General features: G+C 40.3%; 1 long non-coding RNA gene across 1 annotated transcript; it reads right to left on the bottom strand.

Moving 5' to 3' along the window:
- Positions 1-4,405: 4,405 nt before the first annotated feature.
- Positions 4,406-19,116, bottom strand: LOC122552140 (uncharacterized). The gene is made up of 3 exons (XR_015757021.1): positions 19,006-19,116; positions 10,838-11,232; positions 4,406-5,641 (listed from the first exon to the last, which is right to left on the bottom strand). It is a non-coding gene; the product is annotated as an uncharacterized LOC122552140 (long non-coding RNA).
- Positions 19,117-19,123: the final 7 nt, after the last annotated feature.

Below are 19,123 nucleotides of genomic sequence, written 5' to 3'. Positions count from 1 at the left end.
TACTTGCTTTGGCAAACCTTTTGGTGGTGACTGGCCAACTGTGGCTGTGTGAGCTGGCTGCTCCAGTCTCTTAGGCTCCACTCCTCATCAATTACTATAAGTTTATAACTCAAGTGACTCTCTTTAAACTTCTGCTTTTTAAAAATCAGAAAATTGTTGCAGCTGCAATTTTCCAAAGATATAAATATATTTAAGCCACTTGGTAGCATGCCACAAGTCATTAATAAGCTGCTGCTGCTGCACAGATCGCTTGGTTTAAAATCTAGGGCCACAATCTGCAAGCTTCAGTGACATCTTCTTTGTATTGACTGACTTTGACTTGAATTCCCTATACCAGATGCAACATTGCATTCATGCTTATAGGCATGCATAATAGTCAAATCTGTCATGAAATGTTAAATCATTTATGAGTTTTAGTGGGTTGTCCAGACTCCAATATATTTAAATAGTCTCCAAATAGCTCATCAGTGAACCCAGGAGTCTAGCAAACTCTGAGCACTTTTTAAACCCAACTGAACACCACACTGGCATTGTACTGAATGCTATTTTCTTCAGCTGATATCACAAAGATGCTCTTCTGCAGTGGCAGGTTAGCATCCTGTTTCAAAATTATCCACACTTGTGTGGAAAAGTACTGTAAATTGCATGCAAGAAAAAAAGTACTTTTACTTTTGTAATACCTTGTTTCCTTCAGAAACATCCCAAAGATCATAAATTACTTTGAATTGCTATGACTTGTTACATAGGCCAATACAACATTCAAGATTTGTAAGCACAAGCTGAGATAATTTGACTTGTTAAATTGTTTTCAGATGACTTTACAGGGAGGAATGCTGAATGCAGTACAGAGAATTCCCTGTTTCTCTTCAAATACTGCCAGTCAACAGGGAAAGTGAGCCTTCTTTTAGCATTGAATTCCAAAGATTAGTACCTCTTTCAATGCAGCACTCTTTCAGTACTGCTCAGGGGGTCAGCTGCGACTTTTGATTCTGAGGCAAGAACGCTGCCAACTAATTCTGTGGTTCTAATAAGTTAAATTTCTTTAAGTATTGCCATTACTGGAGTCAGCGATACAAAACTTATTGCATGGGGAGGTGGTGCTATGGGGATATTGTTGCTGAACTAGTAATTCAGAGACTCAAACAAATGCTCTGGGCACAAGGGTTCAAATCCCACATTGGCAGATGGTGAAATTTGAATCAATGAAAATCTGGATTTGAAAGCTAGCTTAATGGTGACTATTGTCAATTGATCTTTGGAAGTTTATCATCTAGTCTAAATGTTACTCCAGACATATAACAATGTGGTTGACCCTTTATTGCCCTCCGAAATAGCACTAGAAAGCCCGTCAGTTCAAGTGTCAATTAAGGATGGGAAATAAATGCTGGCTAGCCAGCAATGCTCACATCCCATGAATGAATTATAAACAAATGATGTGTTATGCCATTTATGTGATAACATTGAACACTGACCAAGTAAACATAATTCCATTTTTGTTAACTGATATTCCAGAATATTTTTACGTATGACAGAATAATTTTTGCAATTCTGTACATTAAGAGAACTGATTATATTTTATAAATGTCAATCAATCTTTACTCAGCAAATGGGATATTAACAGGGGAGGCTGGAGTGTAGTGGTAATGTCACTGGCGTCAGTGTTGAGCCCCAGGCTGTTCTGGGGAATTCAAATGCCAGTTTGAATCCTTCGTGGCAGATGAGGAAATTTGAAATCATTAAAATCTGGAATAGAGAGTTTACCTAATGGTGATCATGTAACCACGACAAACCCATCTGGTTCGCTAATACCCTACAGGGAAGTGAATCTGCCATCCTTACCTGGTCTGACTTACCTGTGACTCCAGACCCACAGCAAGAAGTTTGACTCTCAATTTCCCTCTGGGCACTTAGACAAGGGGAATAAATGGATGTAAGTTTGCTCGCTGAGCTGGAAGGTTCATAATAGCATCACTCACTACCTGTAAACCTTTCAAATCAAAAATGCAGTTGCCTGAACAAGAAATTCATAATTTTACAAGGAAGAAAATACTTGTTTCAACAGAGCAGACAACTCCCTGCTGCACATTCATGAGATTAAAGATCCCCTGATGATATTACGGGATAACTACCTGAGACAGAAGGGAAGGGTTCCTCTCTGGAGGAGACTCAGCACAGTAAGGATTCTTTAAATAAGGTAATGAAACAAAAACCAAGCTTTACAAGAAGACCATCTTCAATGAAGGACATTCAAGAGATAAAAACAAATCATCTAACGGAGAAATGGTTCATAGCACAATGAACATTAAGATAAAAATCAAGGTCAATTATCCTCAAGATAAAAACATGCCAATCTTGAAATTCTGAAGGGAATGTGTTCCAGAAGAAGGTGCAACCTTTAGACTGCCTGCTTTTGTGAAGTCAAGTCTCAGTGGGTGATGCGCTAATAATTAAAATCTAAAAGTAGTTACATACATGAATGTATAAATATTATCTATGGGCAAGAAAGCTTAGAGGAAGCTGTTACGGAAGGTAGTAGTTCTGGAAGAATTAGTATTGAAGTTGCATTAAGGTCCGTGCATCCTAATAATGTTACATGGTAGAGAATCAGGCACTCTAAGAGTTTCAACAGTGAGTGTGAGATTTAAAAGAAACTAAAGTGCCTGATCCTGACAGTAACATACTTGGCTCCAGATTAAATAATTATGAATGTAACTTATACCTATTCCTATCATGCAATAAACTGGCTCTAGTTATGTACAGCAAATGCCTCTGCTGTTACACTTCACCAGTAATATTCTCCCAATCTTTTTTTCTTGCTGTGTGGTTGTTGAAATTCCATGCAAAGTAACATTTAAAGAAGACTGGAAGTCATACAGTGGATGCTCATGATGTGTGTGAGAGACTTCCTAGCAGCATGGCCATAGAACCTGTGCTCACCAGTAGTCTGTCCTTTATCACTGATACCTAGTCAGAATCCTGAAGTAGCAAAGTAAAAAATGACGGCCGGCAGCTCATTACTTCAAAACACCAAGTGCCCAATGATTAGCATGTGATTCAGGGTAATGCCAACAACACAGGTTTGATCTCTGTGATAGTCGTGAGAGCTGCCTCCTTGTCCTGAAGCTGAGTAATCAAGATAATAAGACCATGAGACATAGGAGTGGAAGTAAGGCCATTCGGCCCATTGAGTCCACTCCGCCATTCAATCACGGCTGATGGGCATTTCAACTCCACTTACCCGCATTCTCCCCGTAGCCCTTAATTCCTTGTGACATCAAGAATTTATCAATCTCTGCCTTGAAGACATTTAGCGTCCCGGCCTCCACTGCACTCTGTGGCAATGAATTCCACAGGCCCACCATTCTCTGGCTGAAGAAATGTCTCCGCATTTCTGTTCTGAATTTACCCCCTCTAATTCTAAGGCTGTGTCCACGGGTCCTCGTCTCCTCGCCTAACGGAAACAATTTCCTAGCGTCCACCCTTTCCAAACCATGTATTATCTTGTAAGTTTCTATTAAATCTCCCCTTAATCTTCTAAACTCCAATGAATACAATCCCAGGATCCTCAGCCGTTCCTCGTATGTTAAACCTACCATTCCAGGGATCATCCGTGTGAATCTCCGCTGAACACGCTCCAGTGCCAGTATGTCCTTCCTGAGGTGTGGGGATCAAAACTGGACACAATACTCCAAATGGGGCCTAACCAGCGCTTTATAAAGTCTCAGTAGCACAACAGTGCTTTTATATTCCAACCCTCTTGAGATAAATGACAACATTGCATTCGCTTTCTTAATCATGGACACAACCTGCATGTTTACCTTTAGAGAATCCTCGACTAGCACTCCCAGATCCCTTTGTACTTTGGCTTTATGAATTTTCTCACCGTTTAGAAAGTAGTCCATGCTTGTATTCTTTTTTCCAATGTGCAAGACCTCGCATTTGCTCACATTGAATTCCATCAGCCATTTCCTGGACCACTCTCCCAAACTGTCTAGATCCTTCTGCAGCCTCCCCACTTCCTCCGTGCTACCTGCCTGTCCACCTAACTTCGTATCATCGGCAAGCTACCACTGACAAAAGCTGCCAAAAAAGGCTCAGTTTCAAACATCATCAGGCAATGAATAGCTTTCTTTGGGTGGAACACAGATGATAAGAGGGCAAACCATATTAAATGAGTACTGAGTAATCAGCAGTTTTAGTTAAAATCTAGTTAGATGGAAACATTTATTTATCATACTATGGTTGAACTTAATGTTAAGTTTGAAAACAGGAACCTCAACACTTGTTCATTTTCGGTACTTTGCTGAATTACTTTAAAAGGATTGAATGGAGATTGGCAACAATAAACTGGTCAAAACAGTTATCAGATAAAATGACAAATGAACAATAAGAGATTTAATAAGAGGATTTGAGCTATATAATTTAACTTACCAAATAAAACACAGTCAGTTTCAATGATGAATGTGTGATTAAAGGAAAACTAAAAAAATCAAAGAGAGTAGTGCAAGGAATACAGTAGATCCAGGAGACTGGGAGAGCTATTAACAACAGGAAATTAAGACTTTAAAAACAGAACTTAGCTCTTCAAAGACATATAGAAAGAAACTTCATGGGATATCAAGATTGACAATAGAAACGTTTATAATTATGTTTAAAAACAATATGGTAGTCAAAAGAACTTAAAAAAAAAGTATGGGTTGTATTGTAAATAAAACCAAGTAAAGTAAAAGGATAAAGTACTGATATTCTAGAGAAATTAATAATACATCATGAACTAGAACTCACTGAAGTTAACGTGAGCTCTTGATCATTTTCATCCAGGGTTTTAAAGGAAGTCGGTGAAAATATTGTCGATATTGTAGGCTTAATCTTTCAAAGCTCTCTCCATGAAGTTTCAGGAGAACTTCATTTTAGATTAGAAACTTGAAAATTCCATTATTTATTGGAAGGAACTTATAGATCTTTTAATCTAACAATTCTTCTGGAAAATTATTGGGAATTTATAGTTAAGATCAGAGTGACTGAGCACTTAAAGAGTTTAAGTTGATTAAGCAGACTCAACATGGGTTTGTAAAGTGAAAGTCATATTGAACAAATTTAATCGATATTTTGAGTAAGTAATTAAAGCAGAACATGGGGAATGTCTACTGATGTATATTGTATGGACTTGCAGAAGACACTTAATAAGATTAAAATTGAAGCTTGTGAATGAAAGACAAATTATTGACCTGATAATGAGATTGGTTACGTGGAATAGGGGTAGGAATAATTGGTATGAACGTGGACTGTAAGGAAGGAACGAATAACAATAATGCGTTCTGAGATAGGAACTATTTAAGTAGTGTTAGAGTGAACCTTAAAATTATACAGACATTGTAGATTAAGTGAGTAAATGAAACAGTGACAGATGAATTTCATCCATTTAATTATGAGGCCAATTGTTTTTGACTGAAAGAAAATAGATTAGTGAATTATTTCTGAAGGGCTGATGAAGGGCTTTTGCCCGAAACGTTGATTTTCCTGCTCCTCGGACGCTGCCTGACCCGCTGTGCTTTTCCAGTACCACTCAAGTCTTGACTCTGACCTCCAGCATCCGCAGTCCTCACTTTTGCCTTAGTGAATTATTTGAAGAGCTCGAAGTCTAGAAACAGTAGAGGCAAAGTCATTTTGAGGTTTATGGAGCAGATCACGAAATATGTTCTTCAACTTTAAAATTGAAAAGATTGATGCACTGTTAGCCTTTTACATATCTAGCAGCAGAATATAAAGGAGAAGAAGTCAATTTCAGAATAATTTCAGAATGTTACCAGGGTGTCATAGTCTAGATTACGTGAACACATTACACAAAGTTGTATGTTCTCACTAGGATATGGAAGGTTAAGAGGTGGTTTATTTTAGATATTTAAGATTTTGAAAGGAATCAATAGGATATATAGACAAGGATTTTAGCTTATGTGAAGGCAAGTCATCATTCATAGCCAAGCAATTAAGAGAAGTCAGGAAACACAGCGCTTCTACTGGCATAAAGAAGTTTGAAAGTCTCCCAAAAAAATGCAGACACTAGCTTAATTGATAAATTTGAAATTAAGACTATAAACATAAAATATAAAATGTGAACCCAGGCAAATGGATCAGCCCTGACTTACTGAATGATGGACGAGATCGCCATGGATTGAATGAATTACTCCTATCAATTCCAAGATAGGCCAGCGTTCAGACCAACACTGACAACATCAGAGAGAGGATCCCCACCAGTTAGGGACATTTTTGATAGGAATGTCTGCATAAAATTTTTCAAGAGTGTACATTTTTAAATATGCATAAATGCTAATATTTCATGTGATTTTTGCTTAAAAATAAACATTTTGAAATCTGATGTCCATCTTCTCTTCAAATAAAAGTTTAAAGCTAACCTAAAACACTACTAAAGATATCCTGAGAAATAGTGCGCACTAAACTGCTCAGAGGGAAAAAACAATCAAATTCAAGCACTGGCTTTGAGGACAAATGGAAGCTTTAATGAATCTGGTAAAAGAGACAAAAATCATTGACAAATTTAACTGTGTCTTAAAATATTTGTGTTTAAAACCTTAACACAACGCTAAAAAGATCACTTGGTGAAAAAAATTATAGTTGAAAATTTTTATTGATTCTGTTGATTCAACAAATCATAATGGTCACATGTTAGCTTATTGTTTCCCCATTATAAAATATTTCATTGAAACTAACTGTAATATTAGTTCTTGTTACATAGCTTAGCATGAAGTGTGACGGGACGTATTGCTTATTGGTAGGAAATGCACGTGGTCTGCTAGATGTTTAATATATAGTATAGGTAACAGTAAAATTTCTTCAATATCAGTTTGGGAAGGTAGCAGAGTGGCAATGTTGCTTTACTAGTAATTTAAAACCTGAGGCTAAGGTTTGGGAATGTGGGTTTGAATCAATTTGAATTCAACAAATTTATGGAAATAAAAAGCTAGACTAATAACAATGATGTAACCATTCTAGACTTTTGTGAAAAATATTCCTTCACTATGTTCTTTACCTGCCTGGCCTGGCCTGCATGTGACTTCTGACCACAACAATGTGATCTGACCCTTAACTGCCCTCTGAAATGTCACAGGGAGCCAATCAATAGAAGCTAAATTGCACTGAGGTCTAAACAAAGGAATGAAACTACCTGGCATTGATCAGGGAAATCAGGGTCAGGAAATGACTGGACCTTTCAACCCTACAAAAGTCCTTCTCACTAACATCTGCCAAAATTGGGAGCATGAATTCACAGAGCAGTCAGAAAACATTCTCATAGAATCATAACTTACAATGTCCCAACATTACCATCATTATCCACAGGTAGCAATAATGTTGAGGTGCTGGTGTTGGACTGGGGTGGACAAAATTAAAAATCACGCACCATCAGTCCAACAGGTTTATTTGGAAGCACTAGCTTTCAGAGCGCTGCTCCTTCATCAGACCATGAAGGAGCAGTGTTCCGAAAACTAGTACTTCCAAATAAACCTGGTGGACTTTAGCCTGGTGTTGTGTGATTTTTAACTTTATCCACGGGTACCTACCTAAAAACAAGGTACAAGAGTAGGTGACACAACCCTTCCGGCCAGATGCACCATCCAAGAAGATCATGGCTAATTCTGCATATCTCCAATCAATCTTTCATCCTCTTAGTAATCAAGATTCTATCTACTTATGCTTTGAAAATATTTAAAGATTCCGTATCTATTGCCTTTTGAGGAATGGAATTCCAATAACTCACAACCCACAGAGACATAAAATGTTTCCTCATCACTTTTAAATGGTTCTCCTATCCTTAAAACTATGACCATTAGTTCTAGATACTCCCACAAAGGAAAGATCCTTTCAACCTCCACTTTGCTCATCACATTGGATTTTATTTTATATGGAGGAGGAGATCGTCTAATGGTTAACAATCCAATTAACAATCCAGTGATTCAGATAATGGTCTGGGGACCCAGGTTCGAATCCTGCAATGGTAGATGGTGGAATTTGAATTCAATTTTTTAAAAATCCAGAATTAGGACTCTAATACTGACCATGAATCCAGAGTCAATTCTTAGGAAAGAGCCATCTGATTCACTAATGTTATTTAGGGGAGGAATCTCCTATCCTTACCTGATCCAACCACCAACAATGTGGATGAGTTTTAACTGCCTTCTGGCCAATTAGGGATGGGCATTAAATGCTGCCTAACCAGCAATACACTCATCCCATGAATGAATAAAGAAAAAAATTATTTCAATTAAGTGACCTCTGACACTTCTGAACTCCAGAGGATACAGGGCTAGCCTGGCCAGTCTTTTCTCATAAGGCAACCCACTCATTCCAAGTATTGCATTTGTACACCTTCTCTGAATGGCTTTTAAATCATTCACATCTTTTTGTAAATCCAGTAGCCAGTAGTGTACACAAATCGGTAAAATGCAGTCTCACTAATGTCCCATATAACTGAAGCATAACATCCCTACTCTCGTATTTAATAAAAACTATTGCCATAATAAAAAATAATATTGTATTAACTTTTTTGATTACTTGCTCTACGTGCATGCTAATTATTTGCCCACTCACTTAGCCCATCTCTATCCCACTTCAGGCTCCTTATGTCCTTTTCACAACTCAGTTTCCTTCCTATCTTTGCACCTTCAGTAAATTTAGCTACCATGCCTTTGAATCCTTCAGCCAAACCATTTATTTAAATTATCAAGAGTTGAGGACCCAGCATGAACAACTGTGGCATCTCGCTCCAGCCTGAAAAAAACCCAGTTATTCCTACTGTCTGCTGCCCATCAGCCAGCTGATCTTCTATTCATGCCAACATGTTACCCTCTACACCATAAGCTTTTACTTATCACAAAAATCTTTGATGTGGCACCTTATCAAATGCCTTCCACAAATCGAATTCACTGCTTTGCTAACCATGTTGGCTCCACCTGATTACCTTGAATATATTCAAGTGTCCTGTTATAGTGCCTTTTAAAAACCTTTAATGTTTTTCTTATGGCAGATTTTAAGCTTGATGGCCTGTAGTTTCCTGCTTTCTGCCTCCTTCCCTTTTTGAACAGAAGGGTTACATTAAGTATTTTCCAATCTAAAAGGAATCTTCCCTAAATCTCATGAGTTTTGAAAAATTAAAACTAACGTATCAACGATTACTTTGAATAATCCTTTGTTACCCTAAAATAAAATCCATTGGGATGTGGGGACTTGGTAACACACAGTTCCAACAATTTACTCAGTACTACATCCTTGTTAACAGTAATTTTCTTGAGATCCCCCTTCCCTTTCAATCCATGATTTACAGCTATTGCTGGGATGATACTTGTATTTCATCTAGTGAAGACTGACACAAAATACCTGTTCAGTTTGTCTGCCATCTCTTTATCCTCCATTACTAATTCCCTAGACTTATCTTCTATAGGACCAACATGTATTTGGTTAACTTTTTCTAAATATCTGAAGAAACTTTTCTGATCTGTTTTTATATTTTTCCTAACTATCAATAGTACTCTAAACTTTCTCTCCTGATTAATCTTTTAGTAATTCTTTGTTTCTGTTATATTCTGTCCAATCTTCTGACTTATGGTCTACCTTTGCAGAATTATATGTCTTTTCTTTGTGTCTGATACTATTGTTGACATTTTTAATCTAACCATGGATGGTAGGTCCATCTCTAAATTTCTTTTCTTATTTGTTAGAATGTATCATTTTTCTGTTTTCTGGAATATTTTTTGAAATGTTTGCCATTGTAGCTTCACTGACCTACCCTAAACGTTATTTATCAGTTCATGTTCACTAGCTCTGTTTTTATGCTCTCATAATTGTCCTTGTTTAAATTCAACATTGTAGTCTTGGATCCAAACTTCTTCTTAAACTGTATATAAAATGTAATCATATTATGGTCACTGCTATCCAGGAATACTTTCACTGTGAGGTCAGTAACTAATCCTACCTCATTTAGTCAAAACCAGGCATAGTATAACCTGATCTCTAGTCAGTACTACAACATATTGGTCTAAGAAATTTCACCAAAAACATTCGATGAACTCCTCTTTTAGATTACTTTCTCCCCTATCTGATTTTTTTTCAGGCTATGCTTAGATAAAAATCTCCCATGATAATTGCTGTGATCTTTTTGACAAGCTCCCATTATCTCTTCCGTGATACCCTGTACTACATGTGGTTACTGTTCAGGAGCCTGTACACAACTCCTACAAGTAACCTCTTTATAGTTCCTCATCTCTACCCAGACCACTTCTATATCCTGGTTTCCTGAATTGGGATCCTCCCTTTCTATTGTGCTAACATCATCTTTAATTAACAAAGTCCCATTGGCAGGACAGAAGCACCAGAGGCACAACGGTATAAAGTTGGAAAGAAGTTGCTCTGGGGGCCCTGGGACTCCAAGAGCTAGTGGCATCAGGTTAAATATGATTAAGGAAACTTCCTGCTGATTACCAAGTATTGCACCTGAAATAACTTCACAGAGGCCAGTATCCTGTCTCCAAGTCACCCTTTATTTACATGTGGAAAGTCCTTCACACTGATCCAGCTCCCTCAGAGCCAGCTCTCAGAATGAACAGAGCCTCTGACACTCCTGTTTATATCTGGCAGCCAGGGCTCCCTGATTAACACCCCCAATTAGGGAACTCGTATTCTATGAGGTATGGCTAACCTTGTTACAATCACATCATCCTTCCCCCTCTGAGTCCAAGGTCATTGGACAGCTCTTTTTTTTTAGCTCCACCTGTTGTGTTTTACTTCTGCCTCTGATAAAAGGGGCATATAACGTACAGTAGCTCACCTCTTGCACGTGGAGCACCTCAGAAGAAATTCATTTTCCTCTTCAGCTGGCGAAGACATTGAGGCAGTGACATCCACCATATCCATCTCAGACTCTAAGATCACTACAATGCCTGTCAGAGAGGGAGAACCCATGGGTTCTGGAACATTTAGAAAGGCTGCCGAGGAGCTGGACACATTTTACTCCCTTACTATTTCCAAGTTTGCAGCTTTTGTATGGTCCACATGCTTGTTCAGGACTGTCCCACCTAGCAGAACTTTACACATCACTAGACTTGTTGTGTAGCAGGCCAGGCCCCCTCAAAATGTTTAAGGTAGCCCAGACCCTAACATTTTTGTTTTAGGCAGATGTACAGTAGATATTCCAGGAGTGATGCAGCTGGTCAAACCTTTCAGCTATTAACAAAACAGAATTTATTTAAACATTACGGATGACACACACACAAACAAAAGAAAACAGAATTTAGAATAATTTAACTTATTTGATAACCCAACTGACCCAATTGCTACTTAATGTAGGAGTTGCTCTAATTTCCACAACATCCCATGAACACACCCATTGGCAAAAAGTAAATTCAAACACAAGTTCTTACAGGCAGGAGAGATTTTAGAGAGAAAGTCCAAGCAAGACCTCTGTTGAAGCATGGAACCTTTTTTCACTGTAGCTGCTTCTCTAGCTACCAGCAGTTTTTTGACTCCTTGCTAAAACTAAACCAAACTAGAAAAAACCTGACCTGGGAGAACCGGCCATTCCTCTGCCATTGTTTTCAAGTAGCCATTTCCAGACATATCAGAACCTCTGCCTTTACAACCCCGCTTGAAAGAAGCCAAGGACAACATGTTAAAGGGGCAGCATCGTCACAGACCTGACCTTATGCTGACCATGCTTCTTACCTGTACAGGTCAATTCCCATGATTCCTACAACCAAATTCATCCCCGGAAGTAAACTACTTCTCTTGCTTAGCAGAGTCATGTGTCTGGCACTGGTGTTCCTGATGCCATTTTACCCTCCACTCACCCCCTTCCCCCCCAATCCCACCCCCTCACAGGTCCATAAAAATCAGACGTAGCCTGATGTGGAGTCTTCTCCCATTAGCAACTCTGCTGGAGCTATCCCTGTAGTTGCATGAGGGGTGGTCTGATAATCAATTAGGAACCAAGACAGTTTGGTATCGAGTGATGCTCTAGGCTGTTTCTTTAAGCCTGCCTTCAAAGTCTGGACTGCTCTTTCTGCCAGATCATTGGATAATGGATGGTTTGAAACAGTCCTTATATGTTGAATACCATTCAACTTTAGGAAATCCTCAAATTTTTTGCTAGTAAACAATGGCCTGTTATCTGTGACCAACTCTTCCTGGAGTTCGTGCATTGCAAAAGATGCATGCAGTTTTTCTATCGTTGTCTACTCCATACATATTCAGCCATTTTGAGTGGGTGTCCATAATGACTAAGAACATTAAGCCTGCGAAAGTACCTACTACACAGTTGTTGTGTAACTGAATCCACGGAATACCTGGCCATTCTCACAAATGTGCAGGAGCAGCTGGTGATAAATTTTGTCCTTGTTGGCGCTATGTGCACTATCCCACTAAATCCAATCCTGGTCACCACACATATCTTCTCGCCAACATCTTCAGTTTGAAAACTCCAGGATGACCCTGGTGGAGTTCAGCCAGTATCTGGCTGCAACCTTTGCTCAGGACAATCACTGTTGCTCCCCGGGTCCAGTCCTCTATTAGATCTGGTTTCTCCGGGTCTGAAAAGGTTTCAATTCTGATGCCTCTTTGGATTCCCTTGTCACGACCAACAGTTTCAGTTTTACCAAATCTTTCTGCGTCCAAGATCTGATATTGTCAGCCATGACTGGAAATGTATCTAGAAAATTTAAAACCTTTACAGACCTTTACACACTGGGGGTGTATGTGCCAGCAGAAGGCCGCTCAATGCATCCACATTTGCTACTTGGCCTCCTGGACAGTACTCTGACTTGTAATTATGCACATTTAGTATTAAAACCCACTACTGAATTCAGCCTGAAGCTATGGGCAGCACTGCTTGTCATCTTTAAGTAAACCTCGCAGAGTTTTGTGGTAAAATATTATTACAAACTTATGCCCATAAAGGTATTGGTGAAACTATCTGACTGCAAATATGACTGCCAAACCTTCCTTCTCTATCTGGGCATATTTATGCTCTACATTAGCCAAAGTCTTGGATGCATATGCTATTAGATGCTCCTCTCCATTGGGCCACCTATGAGCTAATACTACCCCGATGCGATATGGGGAGCCACTGCATGTCAATACCAAATCTCACTTGGGAACATAGCGTGCCAATATCTGAGATCAGATGATAACTGTTTCTTGACTTCCCTTAAGGCTATGGCTTGGCCATACGACAATTTCCATGGCTAACTCTTCATTAACAGTTGATGCAAAGTGCCAGGATGGAGGCCAAGTCACATACAAACTTTCCATAATAGTTCACCAGCCCAAGGAAACACCTAACTTCCTGTATAGTCATGGGAGTGGGGCACATTTAATTGCCCTCACTTTATTTTCCAATGCATGTAATTCAGTGTTGTCAAATCTGCAGCCCAAGTGGGTCACTTTTGTTTCTATTCTAAGGCCTATGCCCACGTGGAAGAAACATCTAAGGACTCTGTCCATCTCCAAGAACTCCTTATTGGTTTTCCCTGTTTTAGCATGCCACCTAGATAAATGGCGACTTCGGATAGACCTTGTAAAATGTTCTCCATGGTCTGCTGAAAAATTGCACAGGCTAACAATATCCCAAATTGTAGTCTTGTATATTAGTACAAATCCTTATGGGTATTAATTGTAGCATACTTCTGGCAATCCTCATCTAACTGCAATTGTAAGTACGCATGTCTCATGCACAGTTTCATGAAGAATGTCCCCACCCCCACCAGCTTTGCGTATAAATCTTCTATGCAAGAGATTGGGTATTCATTCAGTTGCAAAAAGTAGTTTACTGTTGGTTTAAAATCCCCAAAAGACAAACCAACATGTCGGGTTTCACAATCACAATCAGTCCGACCAATGCTGCTCATTCCACAACCTGTACCGGTTTAATGATTCCTTCACTTTCCAGCCTTCTGATTTCTGCCTCTACTTTTGTCCCTAAGGCAAATGGCACTGGGCGATCCTTGCAGAATCATGGAATTGCTTCCTAGTCAACATGCAGGGTGGCCTTGGCTCCTATGATAGTCCCAAGACCTTTCTGAAAAACTTCTGGATATTTAATTAGAGCTTCACCCAGGCAGCCATCTTCTAATCAAAAAATGTTGTGTCAATCTCGGTGAATCTTTCTCAACTAATTTTGCCCCATCAAGCTTGGGCCTGAGCCTAGCACGACAATCAGTAGTAACTGAACCAGCTGATTCTCAGAAGAGACTGGAACCAAAGTTGTACCCTTAATCTGTGAAGGTTTCCCGGTACAGGTTCGCAGTCTAGCCAAGGTCTTGTGCAAATTTAAGGGTTGGAGTCCAGAGCAAATTTTGTTAAAGACTGGGTCTGTCATCACTGAAAAGGCCGCATTGACATCAATCTCCATTAGAACCAGGTGACCATTTAACCAGATGTTTATTTTGATTGCTTCTGATTTGGATATTGCTAAGCAATTTAACTGTTCCAAATTAGATGGATATAGATGTTCCAGGGTGTACACTCTCCTGGATATCAGCCTATGAGTTCTCTTACTCAATTTAGGTCGGGTGGGACTCTTTTGATGTCTCAAATCCATATACTGGCAGCAACCACAATGGCTTGCTGGCCCAGATCCTGAAGAAACATTTAACCATTCAGCTGAGCCTTGGTTTTGTTTTGGGGTTTTGCTGTGGGCTGCCTTGGTGTCCCTCTGTTCAGGATATGACCTGAGTGAGGCTATGCAATTGCCTTCACTCAGGTGGTGTTCCCCAAGCTTAGTCTGACTGGCAAGGGTGTCTACTTCCATCAGAATACCCTGCAACTCATATGCTCCACGCACATTTTCCAATGATAAAGCCAATTGTAGTGCTTGTTTGAAGTCCAATTGGCTTCAGCCAGTAGGTGCTTTGGTTACATCATTAATCCCACATACCAAACGGTCACTCAGCATCTCATTAAGGGTTATACCAAAGTCACATGCCTCTGCCAGTCATCTTAATGTAATCAAAAATCCTGATAGGGATTCGTCAGGTTCTCGAATTTCCTAGTAAAACTAACAATGTTTCAGAATTAGAGGAGGCTCATGCTGGAATATTCCTTCACTAAATCTGTCAACTCTTGAAAGGTTTTAGTATCTGGTACTTCAGGGAAAATTTGGCTCCTAATAACCAAAAAAGGTATGGGTCCACAAGCTGTCAGGATAATTGCTTTTCATCTGCCCTAATGTCATTTGCCTGGTAAACGTAACGCATTCTTTCCATCAAGTGGGCCCAGTCTTTGATAGCAGAATTGAATGAGTCAAGCTTCCCAAATAACAGCATGATGCCAGAAATGCTTACACCAACTCAAAGATGTCTGTTGCTGAATTTCTTCAAGAGTGTGCTTTTCTTTCATTGCCACTGAAATGACTCCAAAGAGGCCAATATCTCGTCATCAAGTCATCCTTTATTTACACGTGGAAAGTCCTTGATACTGACCCATCTTCCTCAGAGTCAGTTCTCAAAGTGAACAGAATGTCTGATACTCTTGTTTATATCTGTCAGCCAGGGCTTCCTGATTGGACCAGAGTCACAGCCCCAATCAGGAACTCATATTCTATGAGGTCCACCTGGCTGACCTCATACAGTCACTACAGCACCCTCTCTCTCGTGTAATCCAGCTGTACTTCTCCCCATTTAAGTACCAGTTGAGTAAGCACTGAGAGTGGCAAAGGCACAGAATGTATAGTGGCCAGGGGATTTCAATGCTTATCACCAAGTGACTTAGAAGCACAGCTATTGAGCAAGCCAGCAGAGTCCTACAGGACTAAACACTAGACTGGATCTCCAGCAGGTGATAAGGGAACCACCAAATGGGAAAAATAGCTATCTGACCTTGTCCTCAACCAATGTGACAGTCACAAATGCATCTGTCCACAAGAGTACCAGCAGCATGACCCCACACAGAGATTGTTGAGTCAAAGTCCAATTTTCATATTGAAAATATGATCAAGTTGTATGGCATTGTGGCAATGCTACGTGGGACAGACTCTCAACAGTTACAAATTTAAGATGCTGTGGACCATCAGTAGCAGAAATGTATAAACCATAATCTATAATTTCATTGCCCAATGTATCTCCCACTATTATTACCGTCAAGCCAGGAGATAAATCCTGGTTCAAAAGTGTGCAGGAGCATATCCAGGTGCAGCACCATAAAATCCCTACAGTATGGAAGCAGGCCATTTGGCCCATCGAGTTCATACTGACCCTCCAAAGTGTATCCCACTCTAGCCATTCCCTACCTTATCCCCATAAACCTGCATTTCCCATGGCTAATCCACCTAACCTACACACTCTTGACACTACGGGCAACTTAGTATGGCCAATCCACCTAACATGCACATCTTTGGACAGTGGGAGGAAACTGGAGCACTCAGAAGAAACTCACACAGACACAGGAAAATGTGCAAACTCCACATAGACAGCCTCCATGTAGAGGCTGGATCAAACCTGGGTCCCTGGTGCTGTAATCACTGAGCCACCATATCACCAAGCAGACCTAAAAGTCAGATGTCAACCTGGTTGACGCTAAAACACAGGGCTACATGCATGCTAAACAGCGGACACAACGTGCAATTGACAAAAAGACTGGGATCTAGCCCTAGCAAAATTGGAACCATTGGGAAATCAGGGGGCAAGCTCTCCACAGATTGCACTCATACCCATCACATAGGAAAATGATTGTGGTTGTTGGAGGTCAATCATCTCAGTCCTGGTACATCTCCGTAGAATTTCCTCAGGGTATTTTTTTTGTATTCATCTGTTTAGACACGTGCCTTGGGCAGGTGGGACACGTACCCAGGCTTTCCTCAGGGCAGTGCCCTAGGCGCAACCATCCTCAGCTGCTAAATCAAAGACCTTCCATCCATAAGGTCAGAAGTGGAGATGTTCGCTGATGGTTGCACAATATTCAGCACTATTTGCAACTGCTCAGATATTGAAGCAGTCCATTTCCAAATACAGCAAGACCTGGACAATATCCAAGCTGGGCTATGAAATTGACAAGCAACATTCGCAGAAGAGAAGTTCCAAACAATGACCATCTCCAAAAAGATTGAAATGTCTTTGACATTCAGTGTCATTATTATTATTGAATCCCCCATTATCAATAACCTAGAGATTACTACTGACCAGAAACTGAACTGGATCAGCCATCTAACTACTACAGCTATGAGACCAGGCCAGTGACTGGGCATTCTGCAGTCAATAACTCACCTCCTGTCTTCCCAAAACTTGCCCACAGGCACAAGTCAGGAATGTGATGGCATACTTCACACTTGCCTGGACTGGCACAGCTCCAATAACATCCAAGAGACTTGATACCATCTAAGATTAAGCTGTTCACTTAATTGCCAACCTATAAATTACCAAAGCCCCACTCTCTTGTTAGAGATGACTGGTAGTGATGTAAACCTGAAGGTTACCACACCTCAAGCAAGGGGCAAAGTTGAGAAAGTGGGACGTTTGTGGTAATCTCAACCAGTGCAGGAATTGAACCCATGTAGTTGGTGTCATTCTGCATTGTAAACCAGCTGTCCAGCTAACTGAACTAACAACTCCTGTCACCAGCCCGTACACCAGCTTCAACATTCATTCCCTTCAGCACCGGTATACAGATGCAGTATACAGTGACTTATCACGGCTCTTCCGATGGCACGTGCCTGTCTACCATCTAAAAGGTTGAAAGAGGTAAATGCATGGGGAACACTGCAAGATTCCCTCCAAGCCACACACCATCTTGTCTTGATAACATGTCACTGTTCAGTCCTGTTCAGTTGCTAAGTCAAACTCCTGAAACTGCCTTGTTTTCAGCAGTGTGGGCGCATGGAGAGCTCAAGGACTGCAGCTGTTCAACAAGACACCTCATCACCGCGTTCATAAAAACAATTAGCGATGTGCAATAAATGTTAGCCCATCCAACAACTGCCAAACTCATGAACATTTCTTTTTACAAAATCTCATTCACGAAGATGGGCACTTAAAAAGTAAAAAAAAAGAATCAATTCCTATGGCACCTCAGTCCATCCTACAGTGTGATAACACCCAATACATTCTCTCAGAAAGACATCCAGGCGGTCAGCATCAGTGATCTGCCCTGACACTCTTGTTTTTGAACGCGGTATTTGAAGGTTGGGGGCTCGGTATTTATTAGCTTAACATCACTACATTGCTCAGCTTGTCTTTTTTTTTTGACCGTCCAATGTTAGGTTTACGTTCACGTGAGAGATAGCCACAATTTCATAAAGAGGAAGGCGGGAACGTTCCGAAGCGCTTCACAGAATATGATTTATGCAAAAGAAAAGGAACAAAATCTGCTGTGGATCTAGGGATTCGACCCGAAACTGTTGCCCAAGGCCTTCATTTGTCGAAAGCGTGTCGCTTAAAGTCACTGGGGGTAAGGTTTCGTGCTGTAGGACTCTATTCTCCCACACCCCAATGACAGTGCTTATATTTTCCCACAACACCCGTTGTTGTGTGTATGTGTGTGTGTGTGTGTAAGGGCAGTGGCTGAGTAAAAAGAGCTGTGTCACTTTATGGCCAAGCCGGCGCGTTGGATACACGCGGTGAAGTTATAAACTTTCACTGAAATGCAGCAGTTAGAATGGGGTAAATAAAACACCACACAGTTGATGCGCTTCATAAAATATTCTAGCGAGCACTGGAGTGTGGAGTCGGTGGAGATGTGTCAATTCGATTAGTTTATATTTTGTGTTTATTTTTGGGGGGAGGGGGTGTTGCAGTACATCACATCTACTCTCTGGGGAGGAGTACTTCTGCTGTTTAATGGTATGCTCTTGGCATTGGGGCAGTCCAGTGTTTCACATCGATTATGAAGATTATATATTCCTGAGAAGCCATTGGCAGCCCATGTCCCCCTGAGGGATCACTTGCAAGTGCAATCTGTGATTTTCTTCCTCCCCCATCTCGATGATACTTTAAAGATTAGAAAACACCTCACCTTACCAGTCTGAGCCTCGGCAGTTCCTGTGGCAAGTGGTCATCGCTGTCTCTTCCTTGCACGATTTTTAAAATCCCCCCTCCCACCTTTTCTCACGTGATTTTTTTTTTCCGAGATT

The sequence above is a fragment of the Chiloscyllium plagiosum genome, unplaced genomic scaffold (assembly GCF_037043375.1).
Source record: "Chiloscyllium plagiosum isolate Xiang-an unplaced genomic scaffold, Cpla_swu_hap1 HiC_scaffold_1, whole genome shotgun sequence".
NCBI lineage: Eukaryota > Metazoa > Chordata > Chondrichthyes > Orectolobiformes > Hemiscylliidae > Chiloscyllium > Chiloscyllium plagiosum.
This window is presented reverse-complemented; position numbering and strand designations above follow the sequence as displayed.